Source organism: Alligator sinensis, unplaced genomic scaffold (assembly GCF_000455745.1).
Source record: "Alligator sinensis unplaced genomic scaffold, ASM45574v1 scaffold173_3, whole genome shotgun sequence".
Lineage (NCBI taxonomy): Eukaryota > Metazoa > Chordata > Crocodylia > Alligatoridae > Alligator > Alligator sinensis.
The window spans coordinates 679,911-696,765 of NW_005842076.1; the positions used below are offsets into that span (position 1 = coordinate 679,911).

The window sequence follows — 16,855 nt, forward strand, 5'->3', positions numbered from 1 at the left end:
TGGCTATTCGATCGAAGGGTCTTCCTGCCAGGGGTAGCAGCATCAGCGATTCCCTTGGGGGTTTTACCCCTCTCGTTTTCTGACAGGCTGGGCACTCTTGACAGTATTTCTCTATAATTTTGTAAATACTAGGCCAGAACATGTGGCTTGTGAGTCTGGCTTTGGTCTTGTCCCTCCCTAAGTGTCCCCCCATTGGTATGGTATGAGCTACCCAGAGTCAAGGGGTCTGATAAGTGTGTGGCACCAAGATCTGTACTCTTTCCTCCTCATCCCTTTTCCTTTTTACTCAGTACAGGATGCTATCCCTTACACCTCAAAGTGTGGGTTCTGTGTCATCAGCTGGGGATCCAGTACCTCCTCCTCTTGTTTGGCCAGTCATTCTCGTAGGATGGTGTCATAGATTTCATAGACATTAGGGCTGGAAGGGACCTCAAGAGATCATCAAGTCAGGAAGTCAGCTAGGGTCAAAGGATCCCAGCAAGATAAGCATCCAAACGTTCCTTGAATGAGTCCAGAGTAGGTGCCTGCACCACTTCTGGAGGGAGTCTATTCTAGGCCTTGGGGGCTCAGATAGTAAAGAAGTTTTTCCTTATGTCCAGCCTAAAACAGCCATGGAGGAGTTTATGACAGTTGGTCCTGTTATCCCTCGGGGCGCTCTGGTAAACAAATATTCCCCCAGATCCTGATGCACACCCCTTATGTACTTATAGGCAGCCACCAGGTCACCCCTGAGCCTGCACTTTTCTAGGCTGAAGAGTCCCATGGCTCTCAGCCTCTCTTCATAAGGCCTATTTTCTTTCCCTCTGATCATGTACATAGCTCTCCTCTGGACTCTCTCAAGCTTCTTGACAGCCTTCTTAAATTGTGGAGCCCAGAATTGGATGCAGTACTCCAGCTGCAGCCTCACCAAGGCTGAGTACAGCAGGAGTATAACATCCTGAGATTTACTTGATAAGCATCTACAGATGCAAGCCAGAGTTTTATTTGCTTTACCTGCTGTGACATCACATAGGTGGCTCATGGTCATCTTGTGGTCAATCATGACCCCCAAGTCTCTTTCAGCCATGGTGCTAGCGAGCGTAGCACTGCTGAGCCTATATGCGTGCTGCGGGGTTTTTTCCCCCCAAGGTGGGGGACCTTGCATTTTTTGGTATTGAACGTCATCAGGTTTATATCTGCCCATTTACAAAGTATATCCAAGTCAGCCTGGATCACTAGCCTATCTTCAGGTGTGGATGCTATGCCCCAAAGGTTAGTGTCATCGGCAAACTTGGCCAGTGCACTTCTGACACCAGTGTCCACATTGTTGATAAAGATGTTAAACAGAACCGGTCCAAGGAAAGAGCCTTGGGGGACATCACTGGTCATGGAGCACCACAGTGATTTGCTTCCATTGACTAGTACTCTCTGGGTCCAACCTTGGAGCAAATTTCCCAGCCAGTGGCCTGTGGTATAGCCGAGGCCACAGGTGGCCAGTTTTTTCATGAGGAGATCATGGGACACCAGATCAAAGGCTTTTTTAAAGTCCAGATATATGATGTCAATCTCTTCTCCCTTGTCCAGGCTCTCGGTTCTGTTCCTCTTGAACTTGTGCACCTTGAGAATCAGGTCTAAGTCTAATTCATCAATCTCCTGTTCGAATCTTCACCAAAATAGACTTCACCTGTTCGCGATAAAGGTTCCTCCCCTTTGGGGCCCCTCATTGCTTGGGTTACCACCTCCCACAGATGGGGCCAGTCTACTCCAAGGAGCACTGGACAAGGCAGGGTCTCTGCCAAGCCTACTGCTAGCTCCTTAGTCACCCCATTACTGCCAGCTTGAGCTTTCTCCACTCATACAGATATGAAGCCCCATGTTTTAAGGCATCTTTCACTGTTCTCAGCTCATGCCTCTTGACCCATTGTTGGGTGTTTCCTCCTAGGTTTGCTAGAATTTGCTCCAGGATTATCATATCAATTACTTCCCATAGGAAATTTTCTTCTGGCTGGAGCCAGCGTTCCACTAGATCCCTTAGCTTCTGCATGAGTAACCAGGGCCTGAGCTCTTCTCCCTTCTTTCTAGCTTGAAATTTTTGTCGGTAAGACTCCGGGGATTATTTCAAGTGGTACAGTATTGCCACTTTCACTTTGTTGTAATCTTTGGCCTCAGATCTGGTAATGGCTCTATATGCAGCCTGGGCTGGTGCTATCAGTAGGGGTCTGATCTGAATGGCCCAGGAAGCTGGGTCCCATTTAGCAGCAGTAGCCATATGCTCAAAAGCTTCTAAGAATGTCTCACTGTCATCTTGTGTGGACATATTTGAGATCTGGGTCTCTTCCCCTCCTGGGATCCGTTTACCTGTCATGACTTGAGTTGTTCGCAGAGGTCCTTGCTGTTGGTTGAATAGCTGGATTCTTGCTTTGACCTCTTATCCCTGCATGCAGCTTAACTCCTCCACTTGAGCCTGCTGACATTGCAGGATCTCCAGCATCATGCTTTGTCTTTGTTGACAGTCTGTGGGTGCTTCAACTTCAATGGGGTCCATTTGGCTTGTCAGTCTCCTGCAGTTCCTGGCCAATGCACCAGTTGTGGCTGAGGTAGGGTAAATCAACGAATTCTCCCCCTTGGGGGCTCTCCTGCCACGCCTTCGATGTTGAGAGAATAAAGAGAGATGTTAAACCCTGAAGGATCATGCAATTGATCACCCTGCTCTTAAACAAAATGAAAATTGGTTTTATTTAGTTTTCCAGTTACAAACGCGGCCACAGCTGTTTTTCTATGCATGGGGCTCCAGGTCCCCTTTTTCTATAATGCCACCAGAGAGGTTATATCTTGACCTCTCCTCCTGTTTCTTCTTTTCTTCACAGGTCTCTGCTGTCTATCCCAGTCCTCCTCTGAACTCCCTCAGTCCAACTCACCAGGTAAGTGCTTGCTGCTCTTTTCTCTGTGAGTGCGGGGACTGTGCTGCAGTTTGCCTCACCCAGCATGTGAAGTTCTGTTGCTCCTGCTCTGAGCCTTGGCTGTCCTTGGCAGTGCTGGCCTCCTTTCCCTCCTCTGTTTCTTCATGTGCTCCCGGGAGCAAACTGCTGCCCCAAAGATCTCCTCTTTTGTAGCCCCCTAGATCCTAATCTACCGTGCCCGTGTTCCCAGTGTGAGAGATGGCACAGCTGTGCCTTGCGCCAGCATCCATGCCCTTTCTGTGACCCAGATCCTGTAGCAAAACGCCCAGTTTTTCTTTTTCTTTCTTTCTTTCTTTTTTTTTTAAAATGCATTCCCTCCCCTTCCCCAACCATTTCTGGCTTTGTCTCTCCCTCTCTCTTCCTTATAGATAAGTATAAGTGAGTTAAGACATAGGATAAGCTTTAGCATTTTATTTTGGTAGCAAGTTGTATTTGTTTTGTTTCTTCTCCTTCTTTATATTGTATAATTATTATGTTTATATTGATTTTTACTGTTCTATATTACTGTTTTACTGGTACTATATGACTTAGGCCTACATATGTAAGTTATCATAGGTCATGTCAAGTTTCCATTTTGTTTGTCAAGTCTCTATTCTGTCCCCAGGCCTGGCTGTATAACCCATGCCTCACACCTACCCCTCCTATGCAACTTGGTTCCTGAATGAATGGGGATGAATGAGGGTGCTTGAGAGACAATGGCAGTAGGTCTAAAAATAGCTCCCTCTGAATGACCAAACCATCAACACCAATACCTGGACCAATGATCCAGCCCTTGGAACCACCCCCAGCATTCAAGAAACAAAAGATGAGGCAACTCACCATTGTGCCAAGGCTGCACATGCTCAGTAAGAACACCTGGAGCCCTCTGGAACAGGACTGACCTTGCCTGGACAGGCCCTCCCCATAGGAGATCAGAGGTAGTCTGCCCCATAAAAAGAGGTAGTGATGACTGACTCCCTGGGACGCCCTCTCCATCTGGACCAGCACCACGCCACACCACCTATCCACCCAGAGGCTCTGCTGGCAACTCCCCTCTGGACAACACCTACCGGACAAAGACCCCTTTCCAGCCTGGATAGGTAGCTATCACCCCCCACCCCCCTCTTCAACCAAGGACTTGGACTCTGTTTCTCTCCCACCAGGACTCCATCCTTTCCACTGAGTCTCTTTCTCCTGCTGCCATTGTGTGTGTGTGAACCAATAACTTCATGGGGCTGTGTAGCATGTTGTCTGTTTAATAAACCAGTGATTTGGACCCTTGAGTTAGGTTTTGCTTTACTATGGTTCAGCCTGGCTCCAATCTCTGCTCCTCTCCCTTCTAACTTCTTTCTCATTTCTCCCTCTCCTGCTTCTGGCTCACTGCCACCTCCAACCCCTGTCCTGAGCTCCTCTCTGCCTCCAAACCACCTGTTTCTTTGCCACTGTCTTATCCCCACTGCCTTTTCCCCTGAGCAGCCAGGTTTCTGCCTCAGTTTCTTTCCTGGCTGTCTCCTCCTTGCCACCACTTATCTGCCCCCCACCAATATCTCAGCTGTCTGCCTCAGTTTCCAGCCCCAAGCTCCCAGGTTTCTGTCTCTCTCTCTTTCCTGGCTGTCTCCTCCTTGCCACCAGGCTTCTTTCCTACCCCTGCCCCCAATGCACCAGTGACCTCAAGTAACCCTGGGGCCACGTGATCTTAAGTAAACCCAAGCCTCAGCCCCTCAGTCAGCTTCTCTCTAGTCCACCAGTTCTAATCCTGGTTCTGGCAACTTTCACTCCCTACACTTTAACTCTCTCACCTTAACCTTCCCCCAAGTATCCCAGGTACCCCAAGCATACACATACATACCGTACCATCCAAGTTAGGAACTTACCTATGTGTAGGTGTGTTGTATGTATGTGAACTGGTGAGTATGTGTGTGTATATATATATATCATTGTATGCATGATATTATGAATTAGTGATCTGTGTATACGTACTGAGTGTGCAGGTATTGACATTTGATTTTTGTCTAATTTTTAGTGTGTGGTGTGTATGTGCTTGAATTGGTGATAGGTATGAATGTGCCTAGGATGGTTTGAATGTGTATGTGCTTGAGCTGGGAGTGTGTGTTTGTGTATACAACTAATTGATTTGTGTGTTTGTATATGTGCAATTGTGTCACACCCTCCTGTCTAACAGCGCAATATTGAGATCCTGAGAGTTGGTGTGACCCCACAAGGAAATAATCACATCTTCCTACTTGGGGAAGAAGACTGGCTAAGGAACAGGGTTGAATATCACCCTGTTACAGTCCACATTAGTGGCAGGTGAATTTTACTGGTGTTAGAAGGGATTCTTCTGGTAGGTAACTTTCAGTGGCTTGCATGATAATAATGTGTTTGAGATGAAAAGTGTTACTTTTAGTCTGAATGCATTGATAGCAAAGCTGGTACCTGAACCTGCTAAGTGTTTGCAAGATGACTTCTGAATGCAGGATTTATGAAGTGTTACAATTGCTTATCACATTTCCTTTAGTTTTATTGTATGGAATGGAACTACAGGGATCTGACCCCTTGGTTCATTCCAAAATAGAAAGGTGGCTTTTACCTCTATAAAACTCTACAACAGGGGAACTCATATGATCTGAAATGGGGTTCCTTAATTGGACTATTTTATCTCAGTTAAGTGTCATGACTCAAAGGGTATGATTTTGTGTGTGCTTCGGCACTGCAGAATTATTTCCCGCCACAAGGAGCTTTCTTTGCACGGTGCAATTCTCAGTTGCATAGAGAAAACCCCGGTGCAAAGGAGTTCCTGCCACCCACATGCAAATTTGTTCCCCACTATTGGCTGTTTCTAAATTATTCCCACGTGGCGGCTAGCAATTGGCTTGCTAGCCGTATAAGAGGCTTGAGGGGTTTCCACCCAAGTTGGAGATCTCTGGGGAGAACCTCATTTAGGAGGACTCCACATCCATCTCGTGGAGAACTCTAAGCACTGTGGAGCTTAACAAACCCCACGTGTACCTTAGAGGAGGATACAGGGGCCTGATCAACCTCTAGCCTCTCCCTGTCGCCGCCTGATCCCTCGACGTACCCTTCCCTGCGCGCTCGGTCCACGGAGCCTAGCAAACTTCGTGTGTGTGTGTATCCAGAGCTCTTTCCGGGTTTAAGAGGCTCGAGTTTTCTACGGGTCTTGTTCGTGCGAGTTTTCTTTTCGTTTGTAACTGCAACTTAAGCAAAGTTTTTCCTGCCTGCACCGCGACCATCTACAGTGTAAGTAAAATAATCTTTAATCAACCGCTACGCGTCCGTGCCTAATTCTAGTCTGCCGTGCCGAATTCCCTGACCCATGTGCCAGGGCTGCTGGCTACAGCCCGCTGCGCGCCCCCAAAAGCCTCGGACCGCTCACAGCCCGCACATTAAGAAACCCAAATTATTGGATAAAAATTAGAGCTTGTACCCCTATCAGATACTGTAAGGAGTGCATTTCAGAAGCTTCTCTTCCTAATAATCTTTTATTTGAATAGTTAAAAACATTTATGCTCTCTTCCAGAAAAATGTCCTAGGGATGAACTGACTCAATATTTCCCCCATATTTAAAGAAAGATAAACATTTAAGAATTAAAGACATCGGCATGCAGACAAATATGCAGGCAGTGATATTTTCTCAAACTTCTTCTTTTTTATATTAATAAAGCAGTCTTTTGCCCTAGAAACCTATCGATCTGAAGAAAACTACAAACAATGAGAGGTCATTATGAGACTGTGATTCACTCTAATGAGATCTGCAGTCATAATGGGAAGGTGGTGTTGGACCCCATATTAGGATAGGATATGTTCTTGATGGAAGAATGAGCTAGATGACCTAAGTCACTATTTGCGGTCCTGTTCATTTTTTGACAAAATAAGAGTATTGCTCCATTAATGGAAACAAAACAATGTATTTCCTCTCTAACAATTTACAGCCTGTCCTATACTCCGCAGGTATATTTGCACTACTTGCACTACTAAGGGTCAAATAGAATTCCCTGTTTAAAATTTTTTATTCTACTATTTTATATTGTATTTATATATTTATATTTTATATTGTATTTATTTTTATGTATCAACATATATTATTCAATTTAAATTGTATCTGAATTAGTAAAATGTGTAATTTCATTGAATGGTTTTACTAATAACCATAAAGCATGTCATTTTATTATTTATATAGTATTATATATACTATATAATTTAATTATTAATTCTACTGTACCATTTTAGCAAACGCAGCAAATTAATTACTACCATGTCACAAGGAAAATAAGGTGACAAGAGATCCAAAATACAAGGATGACTTTCTAATTACAAGCATACAATTTGTTACAATTACTAATAGCGCAGCCTGGAGGGATATTGTGTTACTCTTAAGGGTAGAGCCCAAGAAGGAATATTCAGTCCTGCAGCCCCTGATGTGAATGGGAATTTATTCATTATCAGCCCTCTCTACTCTTCGATGAGGTTTAGGTTAGAATTTTTACAAACCTAGGTAAACCAAAACCAAAAACTCTGCCTCATCTTGTCTGTTATATTATGTGATTTGGTTTAAACAACTTGAGTTAAATGCCCCCTTTTCAGTGTAGACATAACCTAGAGATGTTTAAAGGTACTTAGGTGCTTACAGGTATTTAGGTGTTTACAGACGTAAATATGTGCAAAGGTTTGGGTGGTGATTTGATTCAGAGGAAATCTGACCCAATTCGGTGGCCGAACCTCCAAATCTGCATTGAATCAGGGAACCAACTTAAAGGTCCGAATTGATTCAAAGCTCTCCGTGGGGGTGGGCAATCCCTGCTGCCCCCCTCTGCCCTGCACTGCATGGGGAGCTCTACCATGAGCCCCCTGACCTCCCCCTGCTCCCCTGGCCCCCCCACAGGTGCCCCACCCAGTGGCTGGGGGAGCAAGGGGGGTGAGGGGGCTCGTGCAGAGCCCTCCATGCAGCATGGGGCAGGGGGGGGCAATCGAGTTTGCTCCCATGCTCAGCAGCACCCAGTGAGCTGGGGCTTTTTTTTTCCAAAGTGCTGGGAGCTAAAGGGGGATGGGCCTGGCCTAGCTGATTCAGAGATTCAGCAACAGCCGAATCTCCAAATCAGATTCAGCCAAATTGAATCTGGACAGTGATTCAAATCACTAAATCAAATCACTGTCCCCTGAATCGGCCACGAGTTTGCTCCCATGCTCAGCAGCACCCAGTGAGCTGGGGCTTTTTTTTTCCAAAGTGCTGGGAGCTAAAGGGGGATGGGCCTGGCCTAGCTGATTCAGAGATTCAGCAACAGCCGAATCTCCAAATCAGATTCAGCCAAATTGAATCTGGACAGTGATTCAAATCACTAAATCAAATCACTGTCCCCTGAATCGGCCAAATCCAAATCCAAAGCAAATACTAGCCACTTTGCATAGTCCTAGTAGATATGACTCTAGTGCAGAGATGCTCAACTCCCACCTGTGGAGTCATTGTATCTGGCCTTTGGGATTCCCCACAGGTTGGGAAATTCAGTGACAGAGAACCAGTGGCAATTAACTCCACTGCTGCCAAATTTCCAGGCTCTGTGGCCTAGATGGGGGCTGGGACACACTCCTTCCCCCACCCCCCCAGCTAGATTGGCCCATGCCCTTTCCCCTTGCATGCCCAGATTGGGACTCCCCCATGTCCCTCCCCCCACCACTGTGACTAGATCCAGCCAGTGGATGAATTGGGCACCACCTGTTTGGCCCACAGGGAAAAAAAGGTTGGACACCATTGCTTTAGTGGGACCTTTAATAGGATGCAGCTGCCTAGTTTTCATTAGGGAACTGGGTATCTGGATGCCTTTGAAAAACTTCAGTAGGCAACTATTGGCATCTACATATACCTTAATACAGGGCTGGGCAATTATTTCAGGTGGAGGGCTGCTTAATGAGTTTCCATGAGCTGCCTAGCTCCGCAAGGATATACCCTTTGTCAAACTACTAAGCCTCGCTCCTTGACAGGTGCCCCACCCCCGGTCACCATCTTGGGACTGGAAGGCCTGCCCCCTAATGCCCCTGACACCAAACCTTGCCCTGCTTGCCACCATGTTGGTCCCAGAATCCCCTGCTCCAATCACATAGTCCATGACATCAGAGGGTCCACCCCTTGACTGGGAAACATTGCCCCTCCACAGAGCCTGCCCTCATGATGCATGGTTTGCCCCCAGGGCCCCAGAACTTCTGCCCTCTAGGCCACAAGGCACAGACATGACCTATCAGTAGGGGTTTGTGACCCCTCTAATTGCCCGCCTCATTGCCCTCAACCAATCAGTGGGGCTTTCAGGAGTGCCAGAGCTCCCTGAGAATGGTGCTAAAACAATTGAATTGAGGGCCACACACACAAAATCTTTCAGAAGAAATCATTTTAACAATGTATAGATAAAAAACAAATCATATACTAAAAATCAAACACCTACTATAACATATTTTAATTTTATTTTTTTTTAAATGCCCTGAGTTATGTGCATTTGTGTACTGTATTACATAGTAGCTCAAAATAAAGTTTTACTCTTGTATATTGTGTGTGGGAGGGACAAGGGGTGTATGTAGGGGAGTGTGGCTGGGTGTGTGTAGGTGTGTTGGGATGTGGTGGGGTGAGGTATGTGTGGGGTGTGGGTATGGAGGGAGGTGGGGTATGTGGGAGGTTGTGGGTATGTGGGCATGATGGGGCTGAGGTATGTGTGGGGGTATGTGTGGGTATGGTGGGGGGTGTGGGCATCATGAGATATGTGTATGTGGGTATGGTGAGGGGTGTGGATATAGTAAGGTGTTTGGGGGGGGGGCTTGATTTTCTGGAGGGGCTGCCTTCTACCCACTAAGCTGCCTGCAGGTGGCTGATCACACCAGGCAGGCGCAGTGGAAAGCAGCCACGGCCTGGGGCTGGAGCTGGAGCCCTATGTGCTGGGGCAGGAACAACCCAGCCTTGTCCTCCCACCCACTCTTTGTGGCTGCAGGCTAGGTGGGGGGGAGGGGATGGGAATCAGCACTGCTTCCCTGGCTCAGTATGCCGCAAAGGGGCAGGAAAGGAGCTGCTGCCAGCAGACAGCAACAGAAGCCCAGCTGCTTCCTAGGAGAAGGGATGGGGTGGGGGGGAGGGGGGGAGCAGAGCCTGGTGCCTACCACTCCCTTGGCCTCTGTCCTGTGCCTGCCCGGAGAGGCTGCAGCTAAGCCCATGCTGCTGTTGCTGTTCCCATCCCACCTTCCTGTATCATGGAGCCACACACCAATCCCCCCTCCACACACACTTTTTGCTTTGAGGCAGCGAGCTCCTCCACACCCTCTCTCCCCCATCCACATGCTCCCCCACCTAGCCATGCATGAGCAGGACCAAAGCAAAGGGTCCTAGTTTAGTGTTTTTCATGCCTCTGAGGGGCAGTTCAGGGGAAAATCTGCTGTGCAAACAGCTCTGTGGCCAGCTGGAGGGTGGTGAGCTGCAGACAGAACTCACCTTCCAGCAACTTCCTGTCTCTGCCTGCTGCCTGGAGCACTGCAGCAGAGACAGGAGGAGCTGCTGGAGGTGGGGGGAGCCAAGCAGTTCCCCAGAGCTGCAGAAGTGGCAGTAGGAGTCTGGCCTGGAAGCTGTGCAAGTTGCCTAGGACTGGGCTGGAGCGAGCCAGAAGCGCGCTGGTGGGCAAGGGTAGGACTACAGTGTGCCCAGGCCTCAGCCCCATGCTGAGTGTAGCAGGCATAGCTTGGAGTCAGGCCAGGTACAATAAATTGGGTGCCTGCCTATGGGCCAGATCCAATCAGCTGGCAGGCCAAATCCAGCCTGAAGGCCATATTTTGCCCACCCCAACCCTTTCTTAATACCTTTAAAATCTGGCACTTAGAACTAAGTACAGAGGTTCACAAAGCCCCTGGTGAAAGTGCTCTATCGTCTTTTACTTAAAGTGCTATAAGATAGAGCAGGGATGAACTGAACAGACATTCACTGTCCAGTGTCGGGGGACTCTGTGCCTGCCCACACTGACCAAGGGCAATAGGCGGGGGTGCTCCCACACACCTCCCAGGAGGCTGCTGGTGTGGCCTCTCTCTTCAGCCCTGCTCCCCCACAGCTGGTGATTGTCAACAGCTGCTGGGAACAAGAGCCCCCCTGCAAGGCCCGCCCCCCCCCCCCACAGCTTACTGGCTGGGGTCTGGGAGGGGAAGAGGAAGGGGAAGGTCTGTGCAACAGGCAGGCTTCATTTCCCCCTTGCCCCAGCTTCTTGACAGCTGCAGCCAGAAGCTGAAGCATGGGGCTGCTTGGCCTGGCTTTTTACTACACCAGAAACTGGGGCCTGGGAGGAAGGAGTCCCACCTACTGTGAGAACGCCCTCAGCTTGATGGCTGGGGTATCCGAGGGGAGGCTGGTCCTGGTCTGCATGGCAGTGGGGCTTCCTTCTGTGCCCACCAGCCCCTGTTCCTGGGGCAACAAAAAGCCAAGCCAGGCAGCCCTGCACTGCAGCTCCTGGGTGCAGGCTGTCAAGAGGATGAGGCTGGGGGCACAGGTGCAGGGGCAGGAATCCCTCCAAGACCCCAGCCAGCAAGCTGTGAGGAGGCCTTTGCAGCGTGTGGCGGGGTGCTCCTTCCTCCCCACACCTGAGCTTCCTGACAACAGTAGCCAGAACCTGTGACATGGCATTGCTCAGCCCAGCTTTTTGCTGCACCAGGAACTGATGCTGGGGTGGGAGAAAACAGAGCCTCTCTGTCATGCAGACCAGGCCCAGTCCTCACCAAGACCTGAACCTGCAAGCTTGGAGGGGGGGATTGGCAAAGAGGCTCCATTTCCCCATCCATCTGCCTAGCTGTGCAGGGAGGAGACAGAGCCTTTTCTATCCCCTCTCAGTGACAGCCTGGGGGTGGGACAGGGCCAGTGCTTACTTGGAGCAGATAAGCACCATCCAAGGCTAGCAAGCCACCCAGTGAGGGGCCCCTGGGATGATGACAATATATGACCTACATTGAAGCACAATGGATGTGGTTCAAAAAAGCATTCTAACCTAAAGCACTTTACTGTAATGCATGCATCAAGGGTTAACTTAGAGTGGAGTCTGCCATTTTTAAAGCACTTAAAGTGTCACGAACATCTGTTCTGTTAAAGCTTTAAATCGCTTTCTGTGTGTTTAATGTGTGTTAAGTGTCTGTACCTAGTTAATCTGTACCTAGCCTAGGAGTCTAAATCCCACTGACTTTTAAGGAGGCAAGTTCCTAAATTTCTTTAAAAAAATGGCACTTGGACTCCTAAGCCACTTGGGAATTTTTGAAAATGTTACTTCTACAGTCATTTCAAATGCAGCCTGCATTTGCACTGCAAATTAGGGCAGCTTAAAAAGATAGTAATGATCCATGCCAAAACCCTCATGTGGTACTAACTGTATTCAACACACACTAGTGTATTTTTGTGGCTTTTTCTAGCTATCTATTAGGAAAGCAGCCAATTAAGTAAAATTCTTTTTATGTATAAAAACACTTTAGATACTAAATTGATAAATACAGACTAGAGTGCATGTACAAATACGCAGAAATTGTTTGAATGTATATACCAGTTTTTTCCCCTCACCAGTGATCCCAGCTAAGTATGATAAAAAGATGCTAAGTTAACAATAGCCAAGACAGAATAAATTATAATAGCAGCCCACATCTCAGAGAGGATGTACACATACATAATGTTCATGGTCTAAGAAAAAGTATCTCTAGTTATATTGATAGTCAGACAAAAGCCACACAGGCCTGAGTAGCTTTCTTGGGATTATTTTCATTAGATGTCATAAGGTCCCTGGGTACTTGTACAATCAGTAACACTTCACAGAGCCTTCAGTCCTAACAAATAATTAGCTAAAATTGAACCAGAGATTTCTTACATGCATGTCATAGGCTTGATATGAATAATGAGGCAAAAGGTTAACAGAGGGTCATAGACAGTTCCCTATCTTCCAGCTTATTTATTCAGTGAAATGAGAAATTGATCACATTATTTCGTATAGAAGAACCTGATTCATTACAATCAGCTCTGAATTGGCAGTTTTGGCTTTAGGCAATTTCAGAACATTACTTATGCTTAAACGGGCAGTGGGAAGGTCATTTTACAACTTGTTATCACCTCTCTGACCCCTTCATGACCAATATCCTCAAAACTTGAAAGCATGCATGAAAAATGACCAAAGCATAATCATTATATAACTAATAGCAAGCAAATTAGCTGAACTGAACAGGCTGAAGTACAGATGGATCTGAATGGGTTGAACAGGATCAGAGAGAAGGCATCAAAAGCATCTTAGCACCTCCAAGAACATACATATCATCCCTATTCATAGTCTGGGAAATCCTGTTTAAGTCCCTGAAAATCCATCATCTACTTTTGCAACATATCATCATTTTACCCTTACAATTGAGTCACTAGAAAGCAGTGAGTAGCTGGACTTACTCAGCTTTTAACTCACAGCTCTTCAGGAACTTAAGCAGGATGGAAGTTCATGTACGCACTCAATATATACAACTGATTCTGTCCAAATGTTTCTCAGTGCGTTACCCTGTTTATGCTCTCTTCAAGACTGATGTAGGTTCTAACCAGAGCATCTCTTTAGGACAGAATGAAATGCTCAGTTGCTACATGACTAGAACCAAAAATAGGAATGTGGAAAGATATTGTATGAAAATGTATGGAAAGACAAAGAAGTATGAAAGCCCATTATTAAGGGGACACAGCAGATGCTGTTTAGCTCCAAACAGGTGGCACGTACATAATGTATGCAATGCTTCAAATTTCCTCTGTAATACAAAAATGATTTTTTTTCTGGCTAAACTAAACCTACAATTCAGGTTATATACGCCATTGTGTGTTACAAATAGAATTGTAGGAAAATTGTAGTAAGTGGGCTTTGATGTTTGAGAACAGAGAAAAAGAACACTACACTCTAGCTGATTTATGACAAAAGGTGTAAATTACTATAGAATTAAATGCTTACCATATGACATTCATTAAAATCACTATTGGAGAGTGACAAGGACAAAACAAAGAAAAAATACTTATACATTTCAGTTACAATAAATTTTTTAGTAATGCCTGTAAGCTACCATGTCAAAAAGGCATTGTCACCATTTCAAAGCATCAGAAAGATTTTATTTTATATTTTTATTAATTCCAATTAACTAGTAAACAAGTCTCTCTTCAAGGATAACCCCTTTTTGGAACATATATACCCTATGCATAGGGTGACCATATTAATTTTAGGAAAATCTGAGACAAGGGTGAGGAGTGCCAGAGTGTGCACGTGCATACACATACACACACACACACAGTTTTGGCCCTGCCCACCCCCCCACACACACACACACACACTGGGGTACTGTGTGTGTGGCAGCGGGAAGGGCCAGAGCTCTGTGTGTGTGGCAGGGTTGAAGCAGCTGTTGGGATGCTTTGTCACTGAAGCCGGGGCTGCGGGCTAGAGCCAGGGCCAAGGGCACGGCACCAGCCAGGCTGGGGGCCTTGCACAGGCTCTGTTTGCCCCATGCTGACTTATGGCTCTGGCCTCATCCTGGCACCTGCAGCTGCATCCTGGTCATGCACCCCCAGGCCAGGCGGGCACAGACAGATCGGGTCTCACAGCCGCATCTCTAGTTAGGGCAGGGTGTGGCTGGGCCAGGCTAGGCCTGGTCTGGCCCAGCCCAGGGATATGTAGCCAAGATGCGGCTGCAGGTGCTGGGACGGGGCTGGAGCTGTGAGTCAGTGCAGGGCAGACAGAGCCTGTGCAGTGCTCCTGGCTCAGCCAGCACCCCATCTCCACCTTGTCCCCACCCCCAGCTCTGGTGACAAAGGCACTGCACTCCCCAGCACATTCCAGCAGCTGCTCCAGCTGTGCCTGCTACCATGCATACACACACGCCATCCCACCCATGGCTCCCAGGAATGGGGATGGACAGGACAGCACAGCTCACCCTGTGGCTCCCAGATTCCCACTAATCTGGAATTTTTGCTTAATTTTTCTCCAATGGCCAGGTTGCTCAGACAGCCTATAGAATCTGGGACTGTCTCTGCCACTCCAGGACATATGGTTACCGTATCTCTGAACATCACTTTCAAAAGCACCTACTTTCCATTTTCAAAGATGACTGAGCCACTTAGGACTTAAGCATCTACAATGGGATAAAGGCAGAATTTAGGAAGATAGCTTTAAGGGTGTGTTCCTCAAAATTCACCCCTTACCACTGAGGATCCTATACTCCACAGATACTAAAGTTTTCATCAGTAAAGTTCTCTCCGGACAAAGTTCTAGTTATGCACATACCCAGAATTGCCTCAATCTTGAAAGGGCTAAACTGCTCTACAAAAATTATGTCAAGGCCCAATCAGTGATGCTCAAACTAGGTATTCTCTTGACATTTCCCCTCCAGCTTTCTTTGAGCTAAGAAAGTAATAACATGGTTTCTTCCCTTAGCATCTGTGCTTTACATAATGGGCTCCATCTGTTACCTGCCCATACCTTCCGGAAATGGGACCTGCAAGCCCAGTTGCCTCAAGCCCTGAGACCAATGTTGATTTCCACGAACTTCCTAACAGCTAAAGCACTCACTTTCCCCAGGTTTATAGCCTGGCCATGCTTGATTTACAGGCCACATCTTCCAGGATGTGTGATAAGTGGCAGCAACGGACACCTTGACTTTGTAAGGATTCCCAATCTAGTTGCTCTTTATTCTATTTAAAACAAGAAATACATTATTTTACCTAGCTCTATAAATAATTCATCCCTGCCTCAGTTTCCTCGCTGATCTAAAAGTTCTTGTACTTAGGTCAGAGCCCTCTCAGGAGTTCAGGATTCCCTCTTGCATATCGACTCTCCTTTCAACATATGGTATCCCTCCTGTCCAGCTAGTTTCCTTGTTTCTTAGCTCCTTACAATCAAAGAAGAGAGACCACACCCTTACAAACTATGCTGCTTTGTTCCTCTCTGTCCAAGCTTCCTCCTTCTGTGTGAATGTATGGCTGTGAAGTTCTGAGGATCAAATATGGCATTGGTACCTGATCCCTTTGTTCATCTGTTGAAGATTTTCTATTTATTGCAGTCCACACACCCGACATGAGATAACACTGTTTTTCTCTAGATGCAGCCATCCTACAGTACCATTTGAATGTGATTTAATGACCCAAATAACCTGAATTTACCTGGTTTGAAAACAATCCAGGACATAGCCTAATCCAGATACTCAGAGGCATTAGATGATATGGCAATTTACAAATCTGTATATGGACAAATTCCACAAAGATCACAGACCAATATCAGTAGAAGTCTGTCTTTACAAGATGGCCCAACTGATGCAATGTAACACATCCTAGCTCTCCCCACTGTTACGGTATGCCTATACATGTGTAGCGAGGCTGCTCCAATGCGCTGTAATTATAGCAATCCATTACCATTGTTCCTCGTCACCCCAGGTGGTGCTGGGGAGAATAGGGCTCTTCCTATTTGCTGATGATCTCCCCTGATGAGTTTGTCGGCAGCCACCAGGTCCCCCCTCAGCCTCCTCTTGCCGAGGCTGAACAGGTTCAGGTCCCTCAGTCTCTCCTCATAGGGCCTGTCCTGCTGCCGTCTCACCAAGCAGGTGGCCCTCCTCTGAACTCTCTCCAGGCTGGCCACATCCCTTTTGAAGTGCGGAGCCCAGTACTGGATACAGTACTCCAACTGCGGCCTGACCAATGTCGCACAGAGGGGGAGGATCACCTCTCTGGACCAGCTTGAGATGCATCTTTGGATGCATGACAAGGTATGGTTGGCCTTGCTGGCTGCAGTCTGGCATTGGCGGCTCATGTTCATCTTGGAGTCCATAATGACTCCAAGATCCCTTTCCACCTCTGTGCTTTCAAAAGGGGAACTCCCCAGCCTGTATGTATGCTGTGGATTCCTTCTCCCAAGGTGCAGCACCCTGCATTT

General features: G+C 47.1%; 1 long non-coding RNA gene across 2 annotated transcripts in view; it reads right to left on the minus strand.

Annotated features, from left to right (window-relative positions):
- Positions 1-1,317: 1,317 nt before the first annotated feature.
- The window catches only part of LOC112550310, a 138,228-nt gene continuing 122,690 nt past the window's right edge, over positions 1,318-16,855 (minus strand). For both annotated transcript variants that reach the window (XR_003094086.1, XR_003094085.1), the window contains exon 9: positions 1,318-2,624. This is a non-coding gene — a long non-coding RNA (uncharacterized LOC112550310). The remainder of the gene's footprint in view (positions 2,625-16,855) is intronic.